A 27776-nucleotide genomic window follows, 5' to 3' on the forward strand; every position below is an offset into this window, starting at 1 on the left:
CTGCCTCAAGAAACAGCTCATCTGCTTAACTGTTAAGGTGTTGAACCCAGGGCCTCACACATGCTAGGAAATGCTCTAGTGCTTGAGACACACCCCAGCCTTGTTAAATACTTTTTCCCAATATTCCAGGGCATCATCACATGGTATAACTCCCTTCCTCAACCTCAGACTACTATTAACACCTTACTTAGAGCATTTTATCCAGCAATGTTTTTTATTTCACTTCAATAGTATAAACCATGTCCTTGGCATTCTCCTATCTTAACCAAAGTTTCCCATATGAGTATTTTCCTAGTGCAAAAGTTCTCTTTCCAAAAGTAACTCTGATGCTAGTTATTTGTTTGTTTGTTTTTTAAAGTAGGAAATAATTTTCCCTCTAAAATGTCATAGTAATTTTTTTTCTTTTATTCACTTGTGCCCCTTCCCTCTACCCCTCTAACCCCATGCTACCAGGCAGAAACTATTTTGCCCTTATCTCTAATTTTGTTGAAAAGAGCATATAAGCAATAATAGGAAGTACCAAGGGTTTTTGCTAGTTCAGATAAGGATAGCTATACAGGGAGTTGACTCGCATTGCTTTCCTGTGCATGTGTGTTACCTTCTAAATTATTTCTTCTCGAACTAACCTTTTGTCTAGTTCCTGGTCCCATTCTCCTATTGGCTTCAGTCACTTTAAAGTATCTGCTTTAGTTTCTCTGCATTGAGGGCAACAAATGCTATCTAGTTTTTTGGGTGTCTTACCTATCCTCATACCTTCCTTGTGTGCTCTCGCTTTATCATGTGATCAAAATCCAATCCCCTTGTTGTGTTTGCCTTTCACCTAATGTCCACATATGAGGGAGAACATATGATTTTTGATCTTTTGGGCCAGGCTAACCTCACTCAGAATGATGTTCTCCAATTCCATCCACTTACTTGTGAATAATAAGATTTCATTCTTCTTCATGGCTGCATAAAATTCCACTATGTATAAATACCACATTTTCTTAATCCATTCATCAGTAGTGGGGCATCTTGGCTGTTTCCATAACTTGTCTATTGTGAATAGTGCTGCAATAAACATGGATGTGCAAGTGCTTCTGGAGTAAACTGTGTCACATTCTTTTGGGTATATCCCCAAGAATGGGATTGTTGGATCTTATGGCAGATCTATGTTTAGATTTTTAAGAAACCTCCAAATTTTTTTCCAGAGTGGTTGTACTAGTTTGCATTCCCACCAGAAGTGTGAAAGGGTTCTTATTTCACAACATCCTTGCCAACACCTGTTTTTGGTGGTGTTGCTAATGATGGCTATTCTAACAGGGGTGAGGTGGAATCTTAGTGTGGTTTTAATTTACATTTCCTTTATTGCTAGAGATGGTGAGCATTTTTTCCTGTGTTTTTTGGCAATTTGAATTTCTTCTTTTGTGAAAGTTCTGTTTAGTTCACTTGCCCATTTCTTTATTGGTTCATTAATTTTAGGAGAGTTTAGCTTTTTGAGTTCCCTATATATTTTGGTTATCAGTCCTTTGATGTGTAGCTGGCAAATATTTTCTCCCACTCTGTGGGTGGTCTCTTCAGTTTAGAGTGCATTAATTTTTTTGAGCAGAAACTTTTTAGTTTTATGAAATCCCATTTGTCTATACTTTCTCTTACTTGTTGAGCTGCTGGGATTCCATTGAGGAAGTCCTTGCCAATACCTATTACTTCCAAAGTATTTCCTACTCTTTCCTGTACCAACTTTAGAGTTTGGGGTCTGATATTAAGGTCTTTGATCCATTTTGAGTTAATACTAGTACAGGGTGATAAACATGGATCTAGTTTCAGTTTTTTGCAGACTGCTTACCAGTTTTCCCAACAGTTTTTGTTGAAGAGGCTGTCTTTTCTCTATCGTATATTATTAGTGCCTTTGTGAAAAATAAGTTGGTTATAGTTGTGTGGATTCATATCTGGGTCTTCTATTCTGTTCCACTGGTTTCATGTCTGTTTTTGTGCCAGAACCATGCTATTTTTATTGCTATTGCTTTGTAATATACTTTGAAGTCAGGTATTGTGATACCTCCAGCATTGTTCTTTTTGCTGAGTATTGCCTTGGCTATTTGTGGCCTCTTGTGTTTCCAAATGAATTTTAAGGTAGATTTTTCAAGCTCTTTGATGAATCTCATGGGGATTTTGATGGGAGTTGCATTAAACATGTAGATTGCTTTTGGTAGTATAGCCATTTTTACTATGTTGATTCTACCAATCCATGAGCATGGGTGATCTCTCCACTTTCTATAATCTTCCTCAATCTCCTTCTTCAGGGGTTTATAATTTTCCTTGTAGAGGTCATTCACATCCTTTGTTAAGTTTACTCCTAGGTACCTAGGTATTTGATTTTTTTTGAGGCTATTGTAAATGGAATTGTTTTCATATGTTCTTTCTCAGCTTGTTCATTATTAGTATATAGAAAAGCTAATGATTTTTCTATGTTGATTTTATATCCTGCTACCTTGCTATAGCTGTTGATGGTGTCCAAGAGTTTTTGGGTAGAGTATTTGGGGTCTTGAAGGTATAGGATAATATTGTCTGCAAATAGGGATATTTTGACAGTTTCTTTACCTATTTGTATTCCCTTTATTCGTTCTTCTTCCCTAATTGCTCTGGCTAGGAATTCCAGTACTGTGTTGAATGGAAGTACAGATAGTGGGCACCCTTGTCTTGTTCCTGATTTTAGAGGGAATGTTTTCAGCTTTTCAACCTTAAGTATAATGCTGGCTGTAGGTTTGTCATATATAGCTTTCATAAGGTTGAGGTACTTTCCTTCTATTCCTAGTTTTCTTAGAGCTTTTATCATGAAATGGTGTTGGATCTTATTAATTGCTTTTCTGCATCTATTGAGATGATCAAGTGGTTTTTGTCTTTGCTTCTGTTAATGTGGTTTATTACATTTATTGATTTTCATATGTGGAACCACCCCTGCATTCCTGGGATGAAGCTTACTTGGTTGTGGTGAATGATCTTTTTGATGTGTTGCTGAATTCAGTTTGCCATTATTTTGTTGAGGATTTTTACATCAATGTTCATTAAGGAGATTGGTCTATAGTTCTCCTTTTTGGAGTTGTCTTTGCCTGGTTTTGGGGTAAGTGTAATACTGGCTTCATAAAATGTGTTAGGCAGTTTTCCTTCCCTTTTTATTTCATGGAACAGTTTAAGGAGGGTTGATATTAGTTCTTCTTTAATGGTCTGATAGAATTCATCAGAGAATCCATCAGGTCCTGGACTTTTCTTTTTGGGGAGACTCTTGATTGCTGTTTCAATTGCATTTTGTGTTATAGATCTATTCAGGTTATTAATGTCCTCTTGGCTCAGTTTTGGATGATCATAAGTATGTAGAAATCTTTCCATTTCTTCAAGATTTTCAAATTTATTTGAATATAGGTTCTCAAAGTAGTCCCTGATGATTTCCTGGACTTCCATGTTGTTTGTTGTTATCTCCCATTTTGCATTCCTGATTTTACTGATTTGGGTTTTTCTCTCCTCATTTTAGTCAGGTTTTCCAAGGGTCTGTCAATTTTGTTTATTTTTTCAAAGAACAAACTTTTTTTTTCATAAATTCTTTGTATGGTTTTTCTGGTTTCTATTTCATTGATTTCAGCTCTTATATTTATTAACTCTTATTTTTATTATTTGTTTTGGGATTGTCTTATTCTTGCTTTTCTAGGAGTTTGAGGTGTATCATTATGTTATTGATTTGAGATCTTTCAGTCTTTTTAATATATGCACTCATGGCTATAAACTTTCCTCTCAGGACTGCCTTTGCTGTGTCCCATTGGTTCCAGTAGGTTGTGTTTTCATTTTCATTGACTTCCAAGAACCGTTTAATTCCCTCTTTTATTTCATCAATGACCCATTGTTCACTAAACAATGAATTATTCAGTTTCCATCTGTTTTCATGTTTTTTGTCTTTATTTTTGTTGTTGAGTTCTAGTTTTATTGCATTGTGATCAGATGGAATGCATGGTATAATTTCCATTTTCTTATATTACCGAGATTTGCTTTGTGCCCTCGGTTATGATCTATTTTGGAGAAGGTTCCATGAGCTGCTGAGAAGAATGTGTATTGTGTAGAAGATGGAAAAAATATTCTGTAGACATCAACAAGGTCCATTTGATCTATGGTATATTTTAGATCTAGGATTTCTTTATTGATTTTTTGCTTGGATGACCTATCTATTGATGATAGTGGGGTGTTAATGTGTCCCATGACCACTGTGTTGGAGTTAATAAATGCTTTTAGGTCCTTCAGTGTATGTTTGATGAAATTGGGTGTATTGACATTGGGTGCACATAGGTTGATAATTGTTATTTCCTTTTGGGCTGTTTCCCCTTTTGTTAGTATGGAATGTCCTTCTTTATCTTGTTTGATCAATGTAGGTTTGAAATCTACTTTGTCTGAGATAAGTATTGCTACTCCTGCCTGTTTTGGGGGGCCATTGGCTTGGTAAATCTTCTTCCAGTCTTTCATCTTAAGCCTATCCTTATTTCTATTGATGAGATGGGTCTTCTGTAAGCAACAAATTGTTGGGTCTTCCTTTTTAATCCTGTTTGTCAATTGGTGCCTTTGGATGGGGGAATTAAGCCCATTAACAGTAAGTGTTAGTATTGATAGCTATGTGGTGATTCCTGTTATTTAGTTATCTTAGTTGTTTGAGGGTTTGATTGTGTGTACCTAAATCAATGTTACTCTCTACTTTCTTGCTTTTTCTGTTCCTGTAGTTTGGTACTGCCTGCTCTTTCATGGTTATGTTGGGTTTCACTTTCTGTGTGCAGAATCCCTTGAAGAATCTTTTGTAGTGGTGGCTTTGTGGTCATATATTGTTTTAGTTTCTGCTTATCATGGAAGACTTTTATTGATCCATCTATTTTGAATGATAGTTTTGTTGGGTAGAGTATCCTAGGGTTGAAGTTATTTTCATTCAGTGTCTGGAAGACTTCATCCGAAAGCTCTTCTTGTTTTTAATGTTTCTGTTGAGAAGTCTGCTCTGATTTTGATAGGATTATCTTTATATGTTATTTGTTTTTTCTCTCTTGCAGCATTCAATAGTCTTTCTCTAGTCTCTGTACTTGTTGTTTTAATGATAATATGTTGTGGGATAGTTCTATTTTGGTCAGGTCTGTTTGGAGTTCTGGAGGCTTCCTGTCCCTGTATGGGCATAGTTTTCTCTAGATTTGGGAAACTTTCTGTTATTATTTTGTTGAATATATTATGCATTCCTTTTGCTTGCACCTCTTCTCCTTCTTCAATGCCCATGATTCTCAGGTTTGGTCTTTTGATGGAGTCAGTAAGTTCTTGCATTTTCTTTTCACAGGTCTTGAGTTGTTTAACTAATAGTTCTTCAGTTTTCCTTTAATTACCATTCATCTTCGAGTTCTGAGATTATGTCTTCTGTTTGTTCTAGTCTGCTGGATTGGCCTTCCATTTTGTTTTGCATTTCTGTTTCATTCTTTTTTCTGAGGTTTTCCATATCCTGAGTCATTTGCCCTTTAATACTGTCTATTTTCATCCTTATTTAATTTATCTCTTTATTTATCATGTTCTTTGTTTCATTTTTGTGTTTACACAGTGCTTCTCTATTTTCTTCATATGTTCTTGTGCTTTCTCAAATTCTCTATTTTTGTTGTCTTGGAATTTCTTGAATGTCTCCTGTTCATTTTGGTTGACCATATTCAGTATCATCTCTGTAAAATTCTCATTGATTAATTGCAGGATTTCTTCTTTCAGATTGTTCTTTTGGGCTTCATTGGGTTCTGGATCTGGATATCTGTTTTCTTCATTTCCCTCTGGTTCCTGTACTAATTTATTATTGGAGGGAAATGGTTTCCCTCTTTTTTCCATCTTCCCATCATTGCCCTTGCTATTGTTACTGTCCCTGTACTGTGTGTAATTCAGTATTCTCTAGCTTGTAATAATAACAATGGTGATATCTAGAATGGAAGGGTGAGAGGAGAGGGAAAGCAAAGAAGTTAAAGAAAATGGGAAAAAAAACAAAACAAAACAAACAAACAAACAAAAAGAAAACAGAGCCAAAGAAATAAACTGGAAGAGATAGTGTACTAATCAACAGTAATCTAAACAGGCATTAAAGAGATAGAGAAAGGATAAAAAAAAAAGTTCAAATGCAATAAAGTTTCAGTCTTAATAATTTAGGTGTTAGTCCTTCAGCCTCCAGTCCTGGTGTTGGTGTCTGAGAAGTAGTTCTGTCATTGTCTCATCAAAGGGGAAACAAACAAATAAACAAATCCCAAGTTCAAATGCAATACAGTTTCAGTTAGTCCTTCAGCATCCAGTCCTAGTTCTGTCATTGTCTCATCAAAGGAAGAGAGAAAAAAAAAAAGAGTCTGGGAACAGCTTTGTGAATGTCTATATGAGGCTGCAGCTCACTTGCCACCTACTGCCAGCCATCTGCCACTGCAGGCTTTATTTATTGAGATCTCAGGAATGAGCTTTACACTCACCTAGCCCTGCAGGCTTTGTTTATTTAGAGTTCTCCTGGATGCATGCCCCTTTTATTTTCTTCAGTATACAGGCCTACCTGCTTGTTGCAATTGCAGTCATTTTTATTTAGAGTTTGCATGGGGATGTGCCCCTCCCCCACTCTCTGGTGGAACATGCCACACTTTAGCAGCTGTTGGAAGCCTTCCCCTCTCCAAGCACATTGGGGGAGGTGGCACCACTCCTGCCTTCTCTGGCCAGCTTGTTTATTTACAGTTCATGTGAGGGAGTGCCCCTCCCCCATTCCCAGGAACTCAGGGTGCCCCACCCTCTTTGTCTTTTTTTTTCAGCTGCTTATTATTCAGTTTGGTTTTTTCTCTTTTTTCCCTGGGTGGGTATCAGTCTGTCCAGAGAGCTATGCTAATCTTTTCCAGGGTTGTCTGTGGGAGTACTGCATGCCACTTAGCTCACCTGGTGGTCTGCTTCTCCCAAGCAAATTAGGAACTGGCATCTGGTGGTGCAGGAGCCCTCCTGGTTTCTCCATTTAACGTGGAATGGGGATGCTATGCACAGGCTGGGGGTGTCAGAGTTTTGCCTCTTCTTGGTGGTTTTTCCTGCAAGGTGTATCTTAAGCATGTCTCCAAGATTTTACTTTAGGAAGCATGCTTTCTGCTTCCTCCCTCTAGTCACCATCTTGGAATCTCTGTCTTAGTAATTTTATAAAATTTAATTAGATTGGATTGAGAAACACCTAGGGGATTAGTAAAGCACACTTCTGGGTATGTCTGTGAGGGCATTTCAAAGAGGATTAACCAAAGGAGGGAGATGGGCCCTAAATATGGGTAGCACCATCACATAGGCTGGGGGCCCAGATGGAAGAAAAGGGAAAAGATGAAAAAATTCCACTAGCACAGGCATGTTCTCTCTCTCCTCCCCCTCCTCCTCCCCTCCCCTCCTCCTCTTCTTTTATCTTCCTCCTTCTCCTCTTCTTCTCCTCCTTTCCCTCTCTCCTCTCTCTCTCCTTCTCTCCCTCTCTCTCTCCACACACACATACACACACACACACACACACACACACACACACACACACACACACACATACACCGTCCTGGCTTCCCAGAGATGCTTTACTCAACCACACCTTCCCTGCCATGGTGGACCTAAAACTGTGAGCTCAATAAATCTTCCTTCTCTAACTTGTTTTTCTTGTCATGCCACTGAGAAACTGACTAGCACAGTTATCATGAGCAATATAAAATCAGGAAGGTAAATACAAACCAAAGATTGGGGATATAATAATTTTATAAACCCCTTCTTTTACCATTAACTCAACCAACTTGTATTGATTGCCTGCTGTATGAAATGTTCCATTGTAAATGATCAGGAACAAAACAAACAGGTAAGAAGTCAGGATCTTTTACTTCAAAAGAAAGGAGGGGAATTTTTTGTGTATTCTTCTAGGAAGTGATATGAAGAAAACAAGTGACTGCAACATCAAAGAATAGTAAGGGAGACCTGCTTGGACAGGATGGTTAAGCCCTTAAGAATCAGAAGATTGTGGCCACTCCATGACTCATGCTCAGAGCATCATTTGCAGGATGCAGCTCAGAGGAGGAAAAGGAGAGACTTCAAAGAAACCTGCAAGGATGAGCTCCACATCCTCAACATGCATAGACTTTTCTTTTCCTCTGTGTTTCCTCTCTATAACAATGAGCTGTGCCTTGTCTCAGAAAAGAAAGTGTTCTAGGTCACTCATACTCCTCCAACTCTGTGTTCAGTACACAAAGGAGAAATTTGCTTTTCCCCTATCTTCTTTTAAGCAGGAAATCACCTTCAAGTGGAAGCTTTAAATGCTGTGTTGTGGTGACACTAAGGAAAACATCAACCAGCCCCTCAGACACAGCAGGGAACAGTAAATAATGGTCCATCTAAAACTCATTTGATTTGCTGCTGCTTCAAAAAGTAGACAAACAGCAATCTTTTCTATGATGGCTAACTTTTTTACTATTTTGTCTTGGTTTTAAATCTCACTTAATGTGGAAAGAGTCATAAAAAATGATATGGAGGTGCTGGTGGCAGTTACATGACAAATGTGGCAGCTTATATGAAGAAAATAAAAGCTTCCATACAAACACCATTAGAAAAGCACGTATGGACTTGACAGTTGATGTTTCTCAAAAAAAGATGGCTGATTATTTATAAGTTAGAGGAGATTAGAGTTGGATTTAGAGAATTTCATCAATGTTACCTGTTTCCATTCTAACTGATGAATGCTTTATACAATGAGCATGGCTGGGGCATATGTGTCTTATACACGACCTTGGTACTTGGATAACACAAGTGAAAGTAGATACTAGATAGATGCATAATTCTTCTGGGATCAATTTATCTTTTTCTTTTTCAATTAGAGGAACATACTTATTTGCAGTTTCATCAAAATGTCTTAAAAATGAGCAGGGAAAGTAATTAAAACCACCTGTGGAATACTGGGGAATACTAATAGTGATTCACCTAAGGACAAGTGTCCACCAAGACTAAGAAACTTCAAGTTATAACACCTGTGACCCAACATGGGCACATGAGAAGGAGGATCACAAATGCATCTGAGAAGAAGAGATTAGAAAATTGTCTCTTCTACATCCATTAAAGTTCTCAACATTGATTTTATGTCTTATCTTTGAAGTGAAATAGCTGCATATATATTTTTCTGTAAGTAAGCCAAATTGCACTATTTTCTGTCCATGTCCTTATCTGCGAAAATGGGAAGAGCTGACATATGGACACATGTCCATGTACTTATCTGTGAAAATCGAAAGAGCTGCTTATAAATGACCAAGTCCACTGACAAGTGAGATTCTTCTACACATTACCATCAACACTGCTTATTATTATTATCATGTATAATAAAGACATGTCTAATACTTGTTTTAAAAGTGCATTCATATAATGTCTTCCAATAATAAGGAAGCTTTATGACATTATTCACTTGACGACTAAACTTGGAGCCTACCACACAAAACAGACTGAAGAGGCTGCTGTGGGTGGGGAGAAACAGGCCTAGAACCCTAAGTGGAGCCCCACTAATGTTCCTTCACTCCAGGAATGTGTCCTGCTGTTGGATGTGACCTGGTACCAATAGGAAGCAAGGAACTGGCCAGGAGAAGCAAGGCCCTATGCCAGTGGGAAGCAGGGAAGTGGCTAAGAGCATCCCTTCTTCGTAGGAACAGGGATCAAACTAAAGCTAAGCTCCTCAGCAGTTTCATCCCTCTACAGCTCAGTGTTGGAGCAGCAGCCAGTTTTCCTAAAAACTATTTCCATGTTGCAGCTGTAGATAGCATTTTGCTTAAGCAGAGGTTACCCTACATACCTGGGGAGAGGGAGACTCAGCTTAGGTAGGAGTTATCAGGAAAGGGTTGCCAGCTTATTCCATAGTAGGAATAACTCTGAAGAAAATGATTTAAAGTTGCTTCAATTGTATGCTAAAGTCCAAGTTTTCATCCCAGCCTAGGCAGCTGTCTTGACCTGCGTGAACCAAACCACACATCTACATTTTAATTCTCCATACTACAAAGCTACACAGTGTTCCCCCCAGCACACCCTTCTGTTCATTCTGCTCTTTTTTGTACATTTTTGCTAGAACAATCTTCTGAGATTTCAGTCACCACCTTCTCTCCACTATAAAACCTAGCTACACAAGTTCCTCTTTTAAAAATCATCTTGGGCTTCTCCTCCTCCAGAAATGCTGCCCATCCTTTCTTCTTCTAGCTGAAGAATTGCTCTCAAACTCCTAGTGCACTGCTCTCTCATATTGTTTTGAAATAGTCTGTGTATGTCATTGTTTTATCTTTTTTCTTTTGTTTCTCCTGTATTTGGTAATATTAGAAATCCAAGAAAGAATTTGCTGAAATAAAATAAGCCAACATATCCAAGTATGAGTAGCATCTAAGAAATAGAAGAAACAGGAATTCTGAGCCTGTGTCCAGGACTCTCTTACATCCGAAAATACATTTCTGCAGCACAGGACTCAACCTGGTCCTTGCACTAGGTTGGGGTGGAAGCACTAAGTCAGACCCCCACCACATGCCTGCAATTACTGCCACCTTAGGATCAAATGACAGAGAAACATTTTTAAACAAGTTGCGAACTTTTGGTATCACTATATAGTAAATCTGTGCTTTTTTTTCTAGTATGGATCAGTGCATTTTCTAAAGTATCTGTAATAAAGCAGCAAAGTTTGCATCTAATGAAATATGCTCATACTGACAATGACCTTTAGTAATTGCATAATTACTGAATTGCCTGGTTCTGTTTACAGACATTCAGTTATTAAATACAGATGCTGAAACACAGGAAGAAATCATATTTTGCCTTTATAGGCTCTCTATTGAGAAGCAATTAAAGACTGAAAAAACAAAGCATAAACGACCTTCCACAAACCAAAGAGCAAAACATGCATTAATGAATATTATCTTTTACCTTAGAAAAATTGGGAAAATGAGAATATTTTGTTCATCCACTGCCTATAAGGAAGGAAAACACATGTTAGATATTGAAAGAAATAATTTTAAATCAACACTTTGGGCTGGCTATTCTTTCCTCACAGAATTTCCAATTAAAATACTTTCCCTTAGTGGGAGAAATGCCCCCTTCCTTCCGTGGATTTTCCCCCTTATCTCTCTTAAGTGTGAGTTCTTCTTGGATGATATCTTTGGGGCTTTTCTCCTCTCTTCTGTAGTTTGAGGAGATTTCATCAGGGAACTTCACTTTCAGCTACCATTTAGGGTCTGAGTACTTGTAAGTTATGACCTCAAACTATTTTTCTGCTGTTCTCCATGTGCTCACAAAAGCTCTTCTAGACATTTGCGGGTGAAGATACAAGAAGGATCACAGCTTCAGCAGATCTGATGAAACTCATCTTCTACACAAACCTTAGTCCTTAACCTTCATTCCATGTCCTGGTAAATGACATCACCCCATTGCCCTTCTACCCTTCTCCTATCTTTCCTACATCCAAATTTACCTAGTGATGTTGAGAGTTCTTCCAACACACCTCTTAATGTGGCTCTTCCTCTTTCTCCTCATTGTGACTGCCTTCATTCAAGCACCCTTCATCTCTTTGCCCAACTGCAATAACCTCTCCATTTACAGCCTCCATTCTTTTCTCCAATTGCTTTTTCATTCTGTTGCCAGAGATGTATTTCTGTACTGACAATGTGATTGTATTACTCTCCTGAGTGAAATATTCCAATGAATCTCTGCCCAAAGGAAATAAATACAAAGATGTCCCTTGTAACATGACTGTGGCGGACCCCTCCAGGCTCACCCCTGACCCCCAAATTTTTAATTTCCTTTTTCCTTCAACCTGATGTGGCTCATTTTTCCTTATTTTTTTTCCTGCTTTACTGTTTGCAAAAATTACCCTTCCCTCTTCTCCTTCCCTTCCCTTCTATTTTTCTCTACCCCTTATCTTTTAGGAAAAAATATTCATCTTTCCATTTCTGACAAGTAACCCTTTTTTGGAATCCTTCATTCCCCAAAGCCCTTCCTGCTCAAACTGTGATCACAGAAGATTCAGAGTCTTGTGGGATATGGTTAGAAACACAGGATCCTTGGATCACCCAAGACCCACCAGATCTACCCGGGTGGCTTTAACAGACACTAAATTTTGAGGAGTGCTGTGCTGGGTTGGAGCTACTCCCAATGGCACAGAGCAAGAGCAGCACCTGAATCTCATTGCAAGTGCAAATAACAATTCAATGATCAGCAAACTGCCACATTTTTAATGGGCAAAAGATTTGAACAGACATTTCTCCTAAGATGTACATATGAACAGATGCTCAGCCTGGTAACCTACTAGAGAAACATGCAGGGATTATACTGTACACCTATCAGAATACAGATACATACAGCAACACTTGGCAATAGCCAGTGCTTCTGGCAAGAAAGTGGAGGAGCTGAAACTCTCATAAACCACTAATGAGAATCAAAAATGGTATCGCCATTTTGAAAGACAGTTTGTCAGTTCCTTATAAAGTTCTACATACACTTAATATATGACCCAGCAATCTTGCTTCTCAGTATTTATCTAAGTAAAAAAAAACTTATGATCAGATTAAAAAGTATAGAGATATGTTTATAGCAGCTTTATTCATAATCTCCAAAAACTTGAACAAACCAAAATATTCAACTTTTAAATGAATAAGCCAACTGTGTGTCCATACAATGGAATACCACTTAGCAAAAGATGAAGTTAACTATGGATGTACACAAGAACATAGAACACTTCTAACATATTGTGCTATGTGAAAGAAGCCAGACTCAAAAAGGCTACATATTGAACAATTCTTCTTTTATGACATTCTGGAAAGGCAAAGCCACAGGAATGGAAAAGAAATCTGGGGTTGCCAGGGTCTGGCAATATGGAGGTAGATTAATTATAAAGGAACATAGAGAATTTCAGAGCATGATGGAATTTGCACTTGGCCATATGGTGGCTAGGACTCTCTGCATTTGTGTAGTTAAGTTACCTATGCTTATTTTAGAAAATGTGCAAAATTCAGAAATGTAAGGAAAAAGTAAAGTAAACCAATGATTCTAGAAATTATAACATTACTATTTTTGGAGTACTATATTTTATTTTCCCTTTTTATTAAAAATAAAATCAGTAACTGGTATATAAATAAATATATGTATTATGCACATATATTTGTGATACTTTCCATTCTACCATACTTTCCTACATTCTGGATATATATGTAGAAATTTAAAATTTAAGGTTTATGGGGGGGAGAAGGTGATGGGAAAAGGTGTGGGAGGGTGAATATAGTGCAAATACTATGTACACATATATGTACATGGAAAAATGATACCTGTTGAAACTGTTCCAAGAATGAGTGAAGAGGACATAAAGGAGAACGGTGGAGGGGTGTAATTCAAGTATTATATATTTGACATAGTGTAAGAACGTATGTAAATGCCGTAATGTACCCCCACCTAGCTCAATAGGGAAAAATGCTTTTTAAAAAGGGTAGATAGAAGCCTATTAGAAGAATGTGGAAATTGGGTGTGCTGACCCATGCCTACACTCACAGAAGGCCAGTACATCAGGAGTTCTAGGCCAGTCTGGGCTATACAGCAAGTTCCAGGACAGACTGGACTACATGAGACCCTGGAGGGAGTGGGGAGAAAGGGACATAAGGAGGGAGTGTATGTTCATGTGTGTGCACACAAGAGCTATGGAAATGTTATCTAAACTGAAAATTCAAACCTTCCTTCAAACTTTTTAAAATATAGAACACAAAGATCCAAATGACTTTCTTATAGGGTAAGTGCATTTGAAATGGATCAAGAAAATTAAAATTGAAAAACTATCATTTACTTTCATCCCAAAATAAAATGTTCAAGTTTTTCAAATATCCAATATGTTTGTGTGTAGGAACTCACATTGTAGATGGGTGTAAATTAGTCAATTAAAGTGAAGATATGGGGCCAGGATCTTGGGTGTGTGACCAGTGCAGGTGCACTGAGTTCTGTGCTTAGAAGAGGCTCCCCATGATTGAGATTTAATTATCTTTTGTTACTGTGTTGATATCATATTGAACTTGGATTTATGTATTTATAAGTAAAATCTGATGATAAAATGTAGCATATGCCAAGAAGCTTGCAGCCTCAGCACATGCACAGTTGGATCTCCCATTGCCTCAATGGATGGAACCTGAAATTGACTTTTTAAAGCCAAACCACAAATAAGGATATTTCATTTCAACATTTTAACCAATTAAATGCCACACATTTGGATATAATTGTGAAAATAGCCCCTGCCCTCTGTCAGTTACATGGACCTAAATATATAATGCTTAAATCTGTTCAAAGTTTTAAAAACATATTTCAGAAGAAAGAATATATATTAAGGTGTCCAAAGTGTTAACATACTACAAATGTATGTAACCAAATTCACCACAAGTGACGTTAATGCTCAAATGCAGAAACATCATAAGTGACCATGACTAAGCATCAGTAACAGGATTTGGTATTCCCATTTAATTTAGAATGAAAAAGAAATACAAGGTCTAATTATTTTTTACATGAGGTTAGATGAACAAATCCAACAGAGTACACCCCTCAGAGACTTACTCAAGCAATTATAGGATTGCAGCCTGTACATAGGAGAGGCAGACTCATCTGTGAGGCAGAATCTGAATTCAGGGGGGAAAATGACATCTATTTAACAACTCATTGGGTACTGGGTGAATGCTATTGGTACTGTATCAGAGGACCTTCAATGCCAGCTTAAAGATGACTCCTGAACCAACAAAAAGGATGTAACAGAAGCCTCCAGACTAACATTCTCCTTTCCACAAAAGAAAACCAAGACCCAGAAACAACAAAAACATCCAAAGGAGAGCTCTCAAATGCAGAAAGAATAAGTAAAGTGTCAGGGTGCCCTCGTGCCCTCTGCCAACAGGAGGAGGCAACCCATTTGGTGTTTCACTCACCTGACGGGTAGGTTGATGACACACTGGATTGAGCCTAATTCTCTGACAACACAAGGTGACTCCCTGTGTCCAGAATGGCCCCAGGAGGATAAATCTGGGACCCAACTAATGGACAGTTAGTGGCCAACAGAGCCACTCTTTCTCCCTGCCCAACCCAAGGCTACTCTTCCCACTTAGAAATGCCAAGGCAGTCAGGCAGTTCTTCCAAGAGGAGACCTGGCACCACCAGCAACCTATTCCAGGAAAATACCCACACACAGAAGGAAAGCTATTCTTCCCTACCCCACCCTACAGTAGGGGAGTGTCCAGGACCTGTGGTCACAACCTCCCTGTGATACCCTCACAAACTTTAATGACAGGACTCATCAAGATGACATGTTGGAGGACAATGGAGAAGCACTGGGAATTTTTCTGGAAGCAGTCAAACCCAGTTCTGCATCTCAGGTACCATGCAGAATTGATCCCTCCACACCTCTGGATGCTGCTATTTTAGAATAGCAGAGGCCAGGAAGCATAGCACAGACTCACACCACAGAGGAAAGAACAGAGAGGATGAGTGCTGCACTGACCAGCGCTTTTATAGACTGTATTCAAATGAGGGCTCCTGGGAGACTTGTTCTGATTGGACCAGAAGGCATCCCCTAGACTAACTTTGATTAGATTATTTTCTTAGAGGGCAACAACCAATCAAAATACAAAAGGTCCTCTACCTTTAACAGACTTCTACCTTCAGCATACTGAACAATACCGAATTACTGAAGAAACATTAGAATGAAGAGGTCCTGTGAACTCAAAGATCATTCCAAGTCATTTTGTTTCATTGTGGTCTTTTTTTCTCCTACTCTATGAATACCTCTATGTTTTCATTCTCCCCTTGTCTTTCCCCTTTCCCTCCTTTCTCACTCTTTTCTTGTTTTGAAACACTTGTTTTCAATGAACATAGTTTCAGTTAACAAGACCAAATACATTAAACAAAACATGGGAACACTGGCAGGGATCAATTAGATCAGGCTGCCCTCCTGTTGTCTCTGAGTCCTGTCATAAAGAAAATATCCCCCTCCCAGTGCACAGTATTGGCCAAAACAACAGATGCACTACAAATGCAAAAACGTTTTATTGCGAATTGTGCTACTGCATGCCTGTAATCCCAGCACTCGGGAGGCTCAGGCAGGAGGATCTCAGGGTTGATACCTGACTGGGATACACAGCTTCTCTGTCTCAAAAAAAAGTTCAAGTTCTGTAACTAAAGAGCAGAGATGTCTTACATAAATTACTATCATTTACCTCATTTTTCTGGCCTGGTGAAATTAGGCAGGCGATTCCTGTCCATGCATATTCCTTATCAATTGTAATTTTTTTTGCATATGTAATCACTATAAACATTTTGATGTTACATCTGTGCCCTTGCTACCTCCTTCCCTGCCATTAGTATTCACTGACAGGGACAAGTGATAGAATGATGGTGGCACGGGGGATCAAACCCAGGGCTTTAAGCATGCGAAGCAAGTGGTCTACCATGGAAATGTATCCACAGTCCTTGTTTTTTGAGATACTATGTAGCCCTGGCTGGCCTCAAATTTGACATCCTCCTGCCCCTGCCTCCTTAGTGGTGGGATTACAGGCAGCCACCACCACACACAGCAGGTTATATGTTTTCTTGTGAGAGTTTACAACAGGCTTCTGACTTTCAGAAACAATAGAACTATTTTTCTAATGTTCATTTTTGAAAGTCTGTTTACAATTTCTATAACATACTTGGCTCATGTTTCAACTCCAATATATTTGCAGAATTGTGTAACCATAACCAGAGTCAAACCTTAGGATGTGTCCATCCCTTGTCCCATCTGAACTCACTCCCCTTCACATTCCAGCTGTAGACATTCATCTGTCTCTTTTCTATTTCTACAGACAAGCCTTTTATAAACATTTCTCACGAGCAGAATCATCAATTTTATTTCTTGTGGGTCTGGTTTCCTAGTTGCTTAGCTCATACATTCAACTTTATTGAAAGCAAGAATTAAGAACCATTTGACATACACTAAATGGATATTTTACCCATTATCCTGAAATGCCAAGCCCATATACCTTCTCAAATTCTCTTTTCTACTTTCTCCTTTCACTGTCTTGGTCAGCACTTTATTTGTACAAAGTCCATCCTTCACATTTACATGTAACACTGTACTTCAAAGCATAGGACCTGGTTTTCTGAGCAGCCACCTAAATGCACCCAAAAATTCTGCAGGAAGTACACCAAGGTAATTCTTAACATGGAGAGAAGGGTAAGGAAGGAGACATAGAAAATTCCCTCTTTTCTCTCTCATCTATGAACTCCTATGAACTGAAGTTCCTCCTTTTCACCTTTCCAGAAAAGTCTAAAATGCAGAGTGGTTGTGACTGCTAAGCAACCTGCTCTGCCTCTTTGTGGTTAGTTATGGTGACCAGTGCTACAACAAGTATTTCCTTATCTTGTTCTTCCTTTCCCATCACTCCTTGGGATTGCACCTCCCCCATGAGTTGTTTATCCTGACAAGAACCAGAGAGGTCTGAGGCTTTCAAGCTGACAAGTGAGTCTGCCTCAGTTTCATGGATGCTGGCAGAAGACACAAGACTCCTGGGTCACAGAAAAAGTCCTTTCTTAGGCACAGCAGACAGTAAGCAGTGTTCATGATGACCCCCTTGCCCACTAAGTCATACCCAGAAAAGATGTAAACAGTAAATTTTTGTTATAGCTGAGAAGTCCCAAACCTGGGAAATCCCCAATCTTTTAAGGAGGACCTGCCCAACCTTTTCCCCACAGAGGGACATTATCTTTGTATCTTGGTCAGAAATAAATCTGCCCTCTGAGGTGGCACTATTACTATCTTACATGGCAAATGTTTTGGTTAAAACATCCTTCGACAAATAACCTGAAGCTGAGCATGATAGCACATGCCTATAATCCTAGCATCTGCAGAAGCTGAGGTGGGAGACACAGTTCAGCCTAAGGAACAAGACCAGCAGGGACACCACAACATAATGAGACCCAACTCATTAAAAACAATACCATGCACAATCTGAAACAAAATCTGTCATAGATAACAGAAATAATCTGAAATCTATATCAGTTTATATTAACTTTTCTTAAGAGGAAATAGAAAACATTTAACTTCTTATGTTTCATGTAAAAGAAGAATTTATGATAACTAAAATAAATCACATATGACATGGCTTGGAAAATCATTTTTATTACTTAATTCAGTGAAATATATGAAGTTGGAAATAAATTACATTAAGATCTTATCCAAGGATTTTTTCAATATATTTTGAAAATTTTAGTATTTACTGAAACAAAGATTTCCTACTCTCTATTCTTTGGCTGGTTTGAGATAGTAGACATAATATAGAGGAGAGTGGAAAGGAATTCCATATTTAAGTATATTGAAAGGTTATTTTAAGCATTTAATATTGGCCACTGATGTTCCTTCAGCTTTTCCTCAATGGGTTATTCCTCTGAAGCCATGACCTTTTTGAAAACAGTCAGAAAATGAAAGAATCAAACTTGTTTTCAAAAGTGAGTTTATTCCCTGCACCTCTATACCACATATGCAGATGCACCACTTCTTAGGGGGCAAAAGAATACCAGTTTTTATCACTTAACAACAATGGATGTTGAGCTGAGAGACTGAAAACTAAACACGGTAAGGTTCATGTTTCTGTGATTAAACATTGATAGAGATCCCCACCTTGTCAGATATGTTTACACTTTTAAATCCACCTTGGTAAGGTAAAAGATGAAGGTATTTGCATGTCCTTTATAAAGTAACTCTTGAACTTTTGTGAACTTAGTCTTGCTTTCTGGCAAGGGAAAAAGCACACGTGGAAGTAAAGTATCAGGAAATTGATTGCCTTAAAACTATCCAAGCTCCTGTATTTTGTGAGGTCCCCACATACTTTGACAAACAATGCACTATGCTATGTTGTGCCCTCAACATTGTGAGGAGTGCTAGAAGCGATGGCAAGTCATCAATTATTACTCCACTGATTCATAAAAGCTCAAAATTACCTCAAGAAAGAATAAAGATTCCCTCCTATTGTTCTGTGGGAAAACAGAACCTAAGGAGCATAGTTGTGTTTTAAGTAAAAAATGGGGACTATCATGAGGAAAATCTACATCCTCCCTCGTGTTTCTTAGGACCAAAGTTCCTCTCAGCATCCATCACACTCCTGCTTCAGTCTCCAGGTATCCAGGTGCTGGTGTGCAGATGCTTAGCTGGCAGCATCCTCGTGTCCCTTAGGTCTTGCCTGAATGGAGAAAGAATCAGAGCCTGGGTACTGACTGAGCCAAACATACATTCCTTGCCCCTCTCAACAGGTTATAAAACCTGAATCCAGTAGCATCTGTGGACTCCCCTTAACTTTTTTGACTATACAACAGGGAAATATATTACAAGAAAACAAAGCAAGCTCTTCTTTTTGCCACCCTGAAATACTGAGCTTCACATTCAAAGCACTGTGAAAATTTCCATAATTATTGGTTCTCTAAAACATAATTGAGCTTAAACATATTTGTTTTTATTGCATTAGGGAATGATTTTGCATTAAGTTGACTTGTTTCAGAGGCTCCAAGTATAATTTTATAGTGTTTAATTGTAGACTAAACATTCAAAATCTTTAAATCTGGATTTAGATATCATATAATTGTACCTCCCTCAAAAACACTCCACCTTAAACATCATTCTGAGCGAGGTTAGCCAGACTCAGAAGACCAAAAATCACATGATCTCCCTCATATGTTGTCTCTAGATCTAGGGCAAATACAGTAATGTTGTAGGACTTGGCTTACAAGACAAGGGGAGAAAATATACGGGAGGTACGGGGTTATATAGAAAACCCAAAACATGAAAGCATTTGATGTCCCCACTCCAGAGGAATTAATACAGAAACCTTAAAGTGACAGAGGTCAACACGAGTAGGGGATCAGGAACCACTGTAAAGATGAGTTAGAGATGAATCAACCTTGGTTGTAACACATTTGTACATGAAAGCAATGCTAGAAATCTTTCTGTATAGCTGTCCTTATTTCAACTAGCAAAAATGCTATGTCTTTCTTATTATTGCTTATTTCTACTCTTAACGGAATTGGAGTTCCAGGCAGAAGGTTCCAGGCAGAAGCGAGGGGGGAGGGGGAGAGGGTGGGGGTGGGGGCAGGAGTGAGAAATGACCCAAACAATGTATGCACATGTGAATAAATGAATAATAACACACATGCACAGGAAATCAATGCGAGTCAACTCCCTGTATAGTTATCTTTTATCTCAACTAGCAAAAACCCTTGGTCCTTCCTATTATTGCTTATACTCTCTCTTCAACAAAATTAGGGATAAGGGCAAAATAGTTTCTGCCAGCTAGCGAGGGGGCAGGGGGAGAGGGAAGGGGTGGGGGGGTAAGGGAGGGGGTGGTGGAAGGGGGAAGAAATGACCCAAACATTGCATGCACATATGAATAAAATAAAAAATTCAAAAAAAAAAAAACTACATCTTTAACTAGGATACATTGCCACCAGGTGGCAGGGGAATGCCTTTACTTTAGAAGTGAACCACTAGCAAAACTAATATCACTATTTATTTTGTTTGCTTTTCACAATCTAGACTCAGCTGGAAACCAATTTTAACAATATGGTATAATAAATAATTTTAACATTAATTAATATGAATTGCCTCCTTCTTCTATATCCCTATGGAACTTTGAATGCATCTCCACCAGAGCCTCTAAAACTTTGTTCTCTAGATTATTGGTTGCCAAAGTGTGGGAATCCTCCAGAGCCTTTTACAGACTTCCCGAATTCAAGAACATTTTTCTTGATAATACAAAGATATTGTTTGCCTGCTTTACTCTTGTTTTCTCAGAAGTGTACATACATTATCTTTTTCTAGAGGCCATATGACTTGGAATAAGACTCCCATCTAGTAAAAGGAATGTGTTACTATTGTGTGCTTTTGTTTACCTTCCACTGTTTTAATTCTAATGTGGTAAATATTGATGGATCTGGGCTATACAAATAAAAGTTCTTTAGGATTTTCAATAATTTTTAATAAGTCCTAAGACCAAAATAATTTGAGAAGTGCTCAAATGTGAATTAGCTCTAAGTAAATATGCATGTGTTTTTCTCTTTCTACCCAGGACAGGGCTACTGCATTTATATTTGGATCCCATCCCATCGCAAACCTAGCATTAACCATGTATAATAATCACTCAAGACAACTTTGATTGAAAAACAAAGTCTCACTAACTGAGAGATTTTATTAGAAGGAAACAGGTATTAATAGAGATAACACTTTCTTTAAGTTTACTCATGAAAATTATGTAATGAAATATTTAATTCAAATATATACAAGTCTCCAGCTAAAAAAATCCAAGTGTGTTTGGTCCCTCTTTCACAACTTTGCATTGTCTTAATGAATGTATTTGTTTATCCAAATTATAAAAAGGCACTTTTAGCACATGTTAGAATTTATCTTTTTTTCTACATCCTTTTAAAATGTCAATTGTTGGTCCAGAAATGCCTCTCAGTTTCTTCTAACCAGCTATAATAAAAGCCCCCTCAAACCATAAACCTCTTATTTAGATATCAGTTCCTCAGCATGTAATCTACATACTGTCACTTTCTATAAATTAATGTGTAATAGCACTTTGCTAATGAGTATGACCTCGATGTTCTACAAATTTTTAACTGTGATGCCAACTTTTGTTTTCTCTGTGAGCATGTTTGTAACACAACCACATTCTGAATATCTTTTTATTATAAAAATCATAAAGGCTTTTACAAAAAAATTGACTAGATTTATTGTAGTAACTCTAAATTCTAAGAAAAGCACATTAGAAACCATGAAAGCTGAATTATGCATTGAGGACACTTATTTAAATTATGTGTAATGCAATGATGTAATGATATAATGTAGCAGCATAGGAATTGGAAATTGACGTAATTATATGAGATAAAAAGAATCCGCATACTGAGAACAGCATTGCAAACACAGGCAAATTCAACTTACTTTGAGAAGCAAGGCTAAAGAGGAGCAAACACACAGACGAGTCACCATTCAGGACCCCTAATTTAAAGAAAGGGTTGGAGGAGGACTTGTCACTTGTGATCACTCTGGTCAGAACCTTGCTTCAATTTGTCAGTTGCTGTCCCTCTCTAAACCTAAAACACTTATGAGGATGTTGCCTTTTCTTTGTGAAATCCTGTGTTAGAACACAAATATCAACTAAGTCCAAGCTATGGAATGAGGGGAGAAATGTTTTATTGAGAATGATTATGTGTATGTCTAAAACCTTATAAGAAATGTGTGCTCCTGCCATTTCCTTCAACTGTTTCAAACTAAGGGTCAGGTTATATTCTTAATTGCATGTAGAGGCTATGAAAATGTTTTATGTCGAGTTCTTTTTCTTTCATTGTTTTTATCATCTAGGAGTTTTATAGCAAATTGACTTTTTTTGTATTCCACACCTATCATATTTGATGTGAGACTTGCTAGAATTTTTGCTATCTGCTCTCAGGAAGTGAAGTGTTCTTTGCTCTCCAACTGCAATTGTTCTGTTTCTGCTTCATTTTAAGATTCTCCTAAACAATTGCTATGGCTCTTAAAATTTGTTCTAGTTGTAGAGAATTTAATGAACTCCTCCTATCCAATGTGTGCTATAAACTCTTTATAAAGCTGCTCCTCATTCACGTGGGAAATGGCACCGCTATTTACATAAAGTGCAGCTTTCAATTTCTCTTTCTGTTCCACCTGCATTCTTTCTGGGTTTCTCTGCAAGGCCTAGTGTGTGTATGTGTTTGTGTGTGCGTGTGTGTGTGGTGTGTGTACGTATGCGTGTGTGGGGGTGGTGTGTGTATGTATGCGTGTGTGTGTGGTGTGTGTGTATGTATGCACGTGTGTGTGCATGTGTGTGTGGTGTGTGTGTGTATGCACGTGTGTGTGCATGTGTGTGTGCTGTGTGTTTGTATGCATGTGTGTGTGGTGTATGTGTGTATGTATGCATGTGTGTGGGTGGTGTGTGTGTATGTATGCATGTGTGTGTGGTGTATGTGTGTATGTATGCACGTGTGTGTGCATGTGTGTGTGGTGTGTGTATGTATGCGTGTGTGTGTGTGGTGTATGTGTGTATGTATGCATGTGTGTGTGGTGTATATGTGTATGTATGCACGTGTGTGTGCATGTGTGTGTGGTGTGTGTATGTGTGTGTGTGTTCATATTTGGACACCATCTTTTCATTTGTCCATAAAATGAGAGGTATCATAAAGATAAATTAATATTTTATTGAGATTATCTTCCAAATAGTTTAGTATAAAAAATCATCTCCCTCTCCAAATTCTATTAGAAATAAATTAAGATCCCTTGACATCCTCTTATTTAACCAAAAATCCTCTCTAAATGAAGCTATATATTCTCACGGGCTGGTGCCACACTTCCCAACTGGACTACTTTTTTATAAGTATATCCACAGAGATCTGTAGAATCTTTTTAATAAGAGTATCTTTTCAACAAAGCAAACAAAAAAGTACAATTTCTACAAATACGTTCCTTAAAACACAACTTGCAAATTTAAGGCACAAATAAAAAATATGGCTGCAATATTAAATATTAGGTAGTATTAAATGTCCAATAACAGGCTACACTAATGCTGCTGCACTTAGCTTCAGTGAACACAGAATGAACAGAATGATCATACCTAGTTGGTATTAAGACACTCTGGAAAGATACAATGATCAAGATCTCAGGAAAATTAGAGAAACATTATGGGTACAAATTGTGAGTGTACAACCCACATGCAAACACAAGCAGACTGAATTTTAAATCAAATTTTCAGTTCAATGAAATTAAAATGTTAACCATGCTTAGTGATAGATAATTTCAAAATCTTTTCATTAGCAAAAAAGAAGCTGGACTCCTTGTGAGCCATTTAATGCATACTGCTGAACACATTGAGCTGGAGGCAGGGCTTAGAAGTAGATTGCCTGCCTAGCAAGCTAGCAAGCATAAAGTCTGAGTTTAAGTCCCAGTACTGCCCAAAACAATGAATAAAAATAAAGCTGGCCTTTGCATGTGTTAAATAAAAAGAGAACCGAGATTCCAACAGCAAGGAGCAAACTTCAATAACAGCTTTTGAGAATGAGGATCAATCACTCTGGAAGCAAAAGGAAAGGGTGAAAGGAAACTAGTAGACAAGCCAAGCAAAGGCCAAAGGTGGGAGGAGATTGGAGCATAGACAATGGTCAGGAACACAGTTGTGACCTAGTCAGGAAGGTTTGAGAAACAGAGGGCAGCTGCCACCAGACCAGAATAGCTTCCATTGAAGCATCACTGTGTTGTTGCTATTTTTGTTGTTGTTATGCTGGATGAGAGTACATTGTAGCATTTCCAAAGGTTCTTACATTGCATCAAATATATCATACTTGAATTCACCCCTACAATGCTCTCCCCTATCCTCCCTTCCCTGATTCCTGGAACAGTTGCAATTTTTATTCTCTGACATAACCACAAGAGCTGCTGCTTTGGACTAGGCTTTAGCATTGGACCACAACAGATCCAACAAAAACTCAAAATGGAGCCGCACATACTAAACTTCCATGTCACCAAAACTGAAGCTAAATTGTTATCTGATCTGAAATCAAAAAAGAAAGAAAACACAAATTTCCCCAGCAGGCCAGATTCAGTCTGCATGGTAATGATGTTCCCTCTGATTTGGTTCCTTACATAGAGGGTAACCTCAAGTAACCCAATGTTAACCATTGTTTTCTATTCTTCTGTCTCCCTGTCCTGTCTTATAAAGAAAGTAACTTTGAAATGACCAGCCTGCTTCTGTTCTGTTTCTGCTTTCTTCAGTCCTTTCCTGCCTTTAAAGCCAACCTCTTCTGCTTAGCTAATGGGAACTCTTATTCTATCTTATGGAAAGAGGTAGTGGCCAATTACAGAATCACAGATAAAGCCAATTAAGATTTCTAAACTAAATCATTGTAATTTTTGCCCTTTGATAACTCTTAAAACCCATCTTTCCCTAAGAAATAATTAAGGACCTCCCCAAAACTGTTTTAGTGCACCAATCCAGCTAAGCTAAGAAAATTTTATGAAACAAATACTCCCTTTTAAATAAATCAGCTTTTATAAATGATACGTTTGATAGATTTGTACAGAGTTGGATTTCTTAAAACACACCACTGAATTCTGATATTTAAAAAGAATAATATAATTAAAATAAAAGAAAACCCAGAAAAATGAAAAGTATTTTGTTAAACTGATTTTTCATAATACTTAGGACATTTTCCCATAATTTCCTAATGCCTTTTTATTACAATATCTACCCTATCTTTGGTCATTAGTGCGAATGACTTTTTTTAAAATGTAGACCTTCAATCTAACAGGAGCTGAAACAAATGTAAGGTACTTTGTGAATTAATTATCTCAGTTATTTTATTGTAATAACACAAGGCTGACTAACAGTCTAAAATTAACTCAAATCCAAATGAAGAAACTTAAAGATAAATCGTGTTAAATGTTTAGGACTGTGGCTGGCATATGACAAATTCACATAAATATTAGCTGATTTAGTCAGTTTGTGCTTCTATAGCAAAATAACATAGACTGGGTGACTTAAACAACAGACTTTCATTTTCTCACAGTTCCAGAAGCCAGAAGTCTGAGGATAGGTGCCAGGTCAATCTGGTTCAGCAAAACCTTTTTCCTGCCTTGCAGGTGGCTGTGTGTCCTTGCCCTGTCTTTGCATAACACACACACACACACACACACACACACACACACAGATTGAGAGAGAGAGAGAGAGAGAGAGAGAGTTCTGGTCACTTCCCCTTCTTATCAGCACACTAACTCCATCATGGGTGCCTCACCTTCATGACCTCATCTAAACCTGATTATCTGCCAAAGCTCTACCTCCTAACAACATCCCATTGAAGAGTAGGATTTCAACATATGAATATTGGGAAAACATAATATACGATCCATACATTCCATCCTTGTCACCCATAATGCGTGTCCTCATATCCAGAATACATTCATTCAGTCCCAATGGCCTCAAAAGTCTTAACTCATTCCATCACCAATATCAAAGTTTAAACTCCCAAGTCTCATTGAAATACCTTCTAAGCCAAAAATGGATAAAGCTTGAGGTTGTTTTATCCTAGGCAAAATTGTGCCTCAGCTGTAAATTTGTCAAATGCAACAAATCAGTGGTGGAATAGGCATTGAATAAACATTCCTGTCTCCAAAGGGAGGAAACAGAAGGCAGAAAGAGGTAAGAGGTCCCACCCAAGCAAGTTGAAAACCTAACAAGGCAAATATCATTGAATATTTGTTAGGCTTCTTCCTCTGTCCTCTGGACCAATTGGGGAAGTGGTTCTGTCTTCTGGACCTATCGAGGTGATGGACCACCTTGTCAGTTCTGCCAGGCAGGGGTCATATCACAAGCCTGCACATAGCTGTCATTTGCCCTGTTGAAATTAAGAAGTCCCCCATACACCGTTTGAAACAGAGGAGCTGTACTGATTATCTCTGAATCACTTTCCCTTTCCTTGAACAGTGTATGTTCATAGCCGATTGTCCTGTGGGCCAGTGCTATAATATATAGTAAGTCCAATGGCCATGCTTCATTCTGATCTATCTCTGTTCCTCAGTTGACATTGGCAAAGTTTCTGTAGGAGTAGCTACTAGGTCTTTAGTTCACTCTACCTTATCAAGTGATTTTTTTAGCCACACATTATTTAGAGCTCTCTCTCCAAGACACTTTATCAATTTTTCCAATATGGATATGGATAGGCTAAGAATATTCTAAGTCTTTAAGTTCTGATTTCTTTTTGCCTTGTAATTCTGCCTTCAATTCATTTCTCTTTCTTGCATTTTATCATAAACAATCAGGAGGAAACAAACCACTTTAACACTTTGCTTAGAAATCTGCTCAAACAATAAACTAATTTCATTGTATGCGAGTTCTACCATGCGCAAAGCACTGGAACATGAACACGATTCTGCCAAGACCTTTGCTACTCAATAACAAGGATTACTCTTCCTCCATTTCCAATACCATGCTGCTATTTTCACCTGAGACCTCTTTACTATCTATGTATTTCTACCAGTACTCTGTTCATGGTTATTTATGTGTTCTCTGAGAAGAGGGAGGCTTTCTCCATAGCTCCTTTCTCTTCTCTCCGGGCTCATACCACAACCACCTTAAACATCCCTTCTCAGCAATTTGAGTATGTTGTTGTTGGCATCTCAAAATTCTTTTAGCCTCTACCCATTACTCATTTGTGGAGCCAGTTCTACATTTTTAAGTATTTGTTACAGTAATATCCACTTCTGGTACTAAAATCTGTATTAGTCTGGACTCTACAGAGAAATAGGAGCAATAGGCACACTAATATTGTCTATTCAAACCTTCAATAAATTGGATTACACACAATCATATTGAGGTTGGTAATCCATTTTAGTCAGTGTACCAAATTAAAAATTTATCATATCCAGAAACACCCTCACAGTCACACCTAGAATAATGTGTAATTGTTTCTGGGTGCTTCAAGGCACAGTCACATTTACACACAAAATAAACTGTCATATTAATTATTCCTATTTATTTCCATCATATCATTGTCATTATCAGTGGCCTCAGCCTATTTGAATCTCCTAAGAATTCACAGCACTGGGGAATTTCATAGGATAACTTTGTCTCCAGTCTTTAAGTGGACATCTGTATGGTACTTGACGGTCCTTCTTGATTCATTCTTGTCTCTACATTTAATGGTCTGGTTATTGCTTGGCAACCTTTTCCATTATT

Source organism: Castor canadensis, chromosome 9 (genome assembly GCF_047511655.1).
Source record: "Castor canadensis chromosome 9, mCasCan1.hap1v2, whole genome shotgun sequence".
NCBI classification, from domain to species: Eukaryota; Metazoa; Chordata; class Mammalia; order Rodentia; family Castoridae; genus Castor; species Castor canadensis.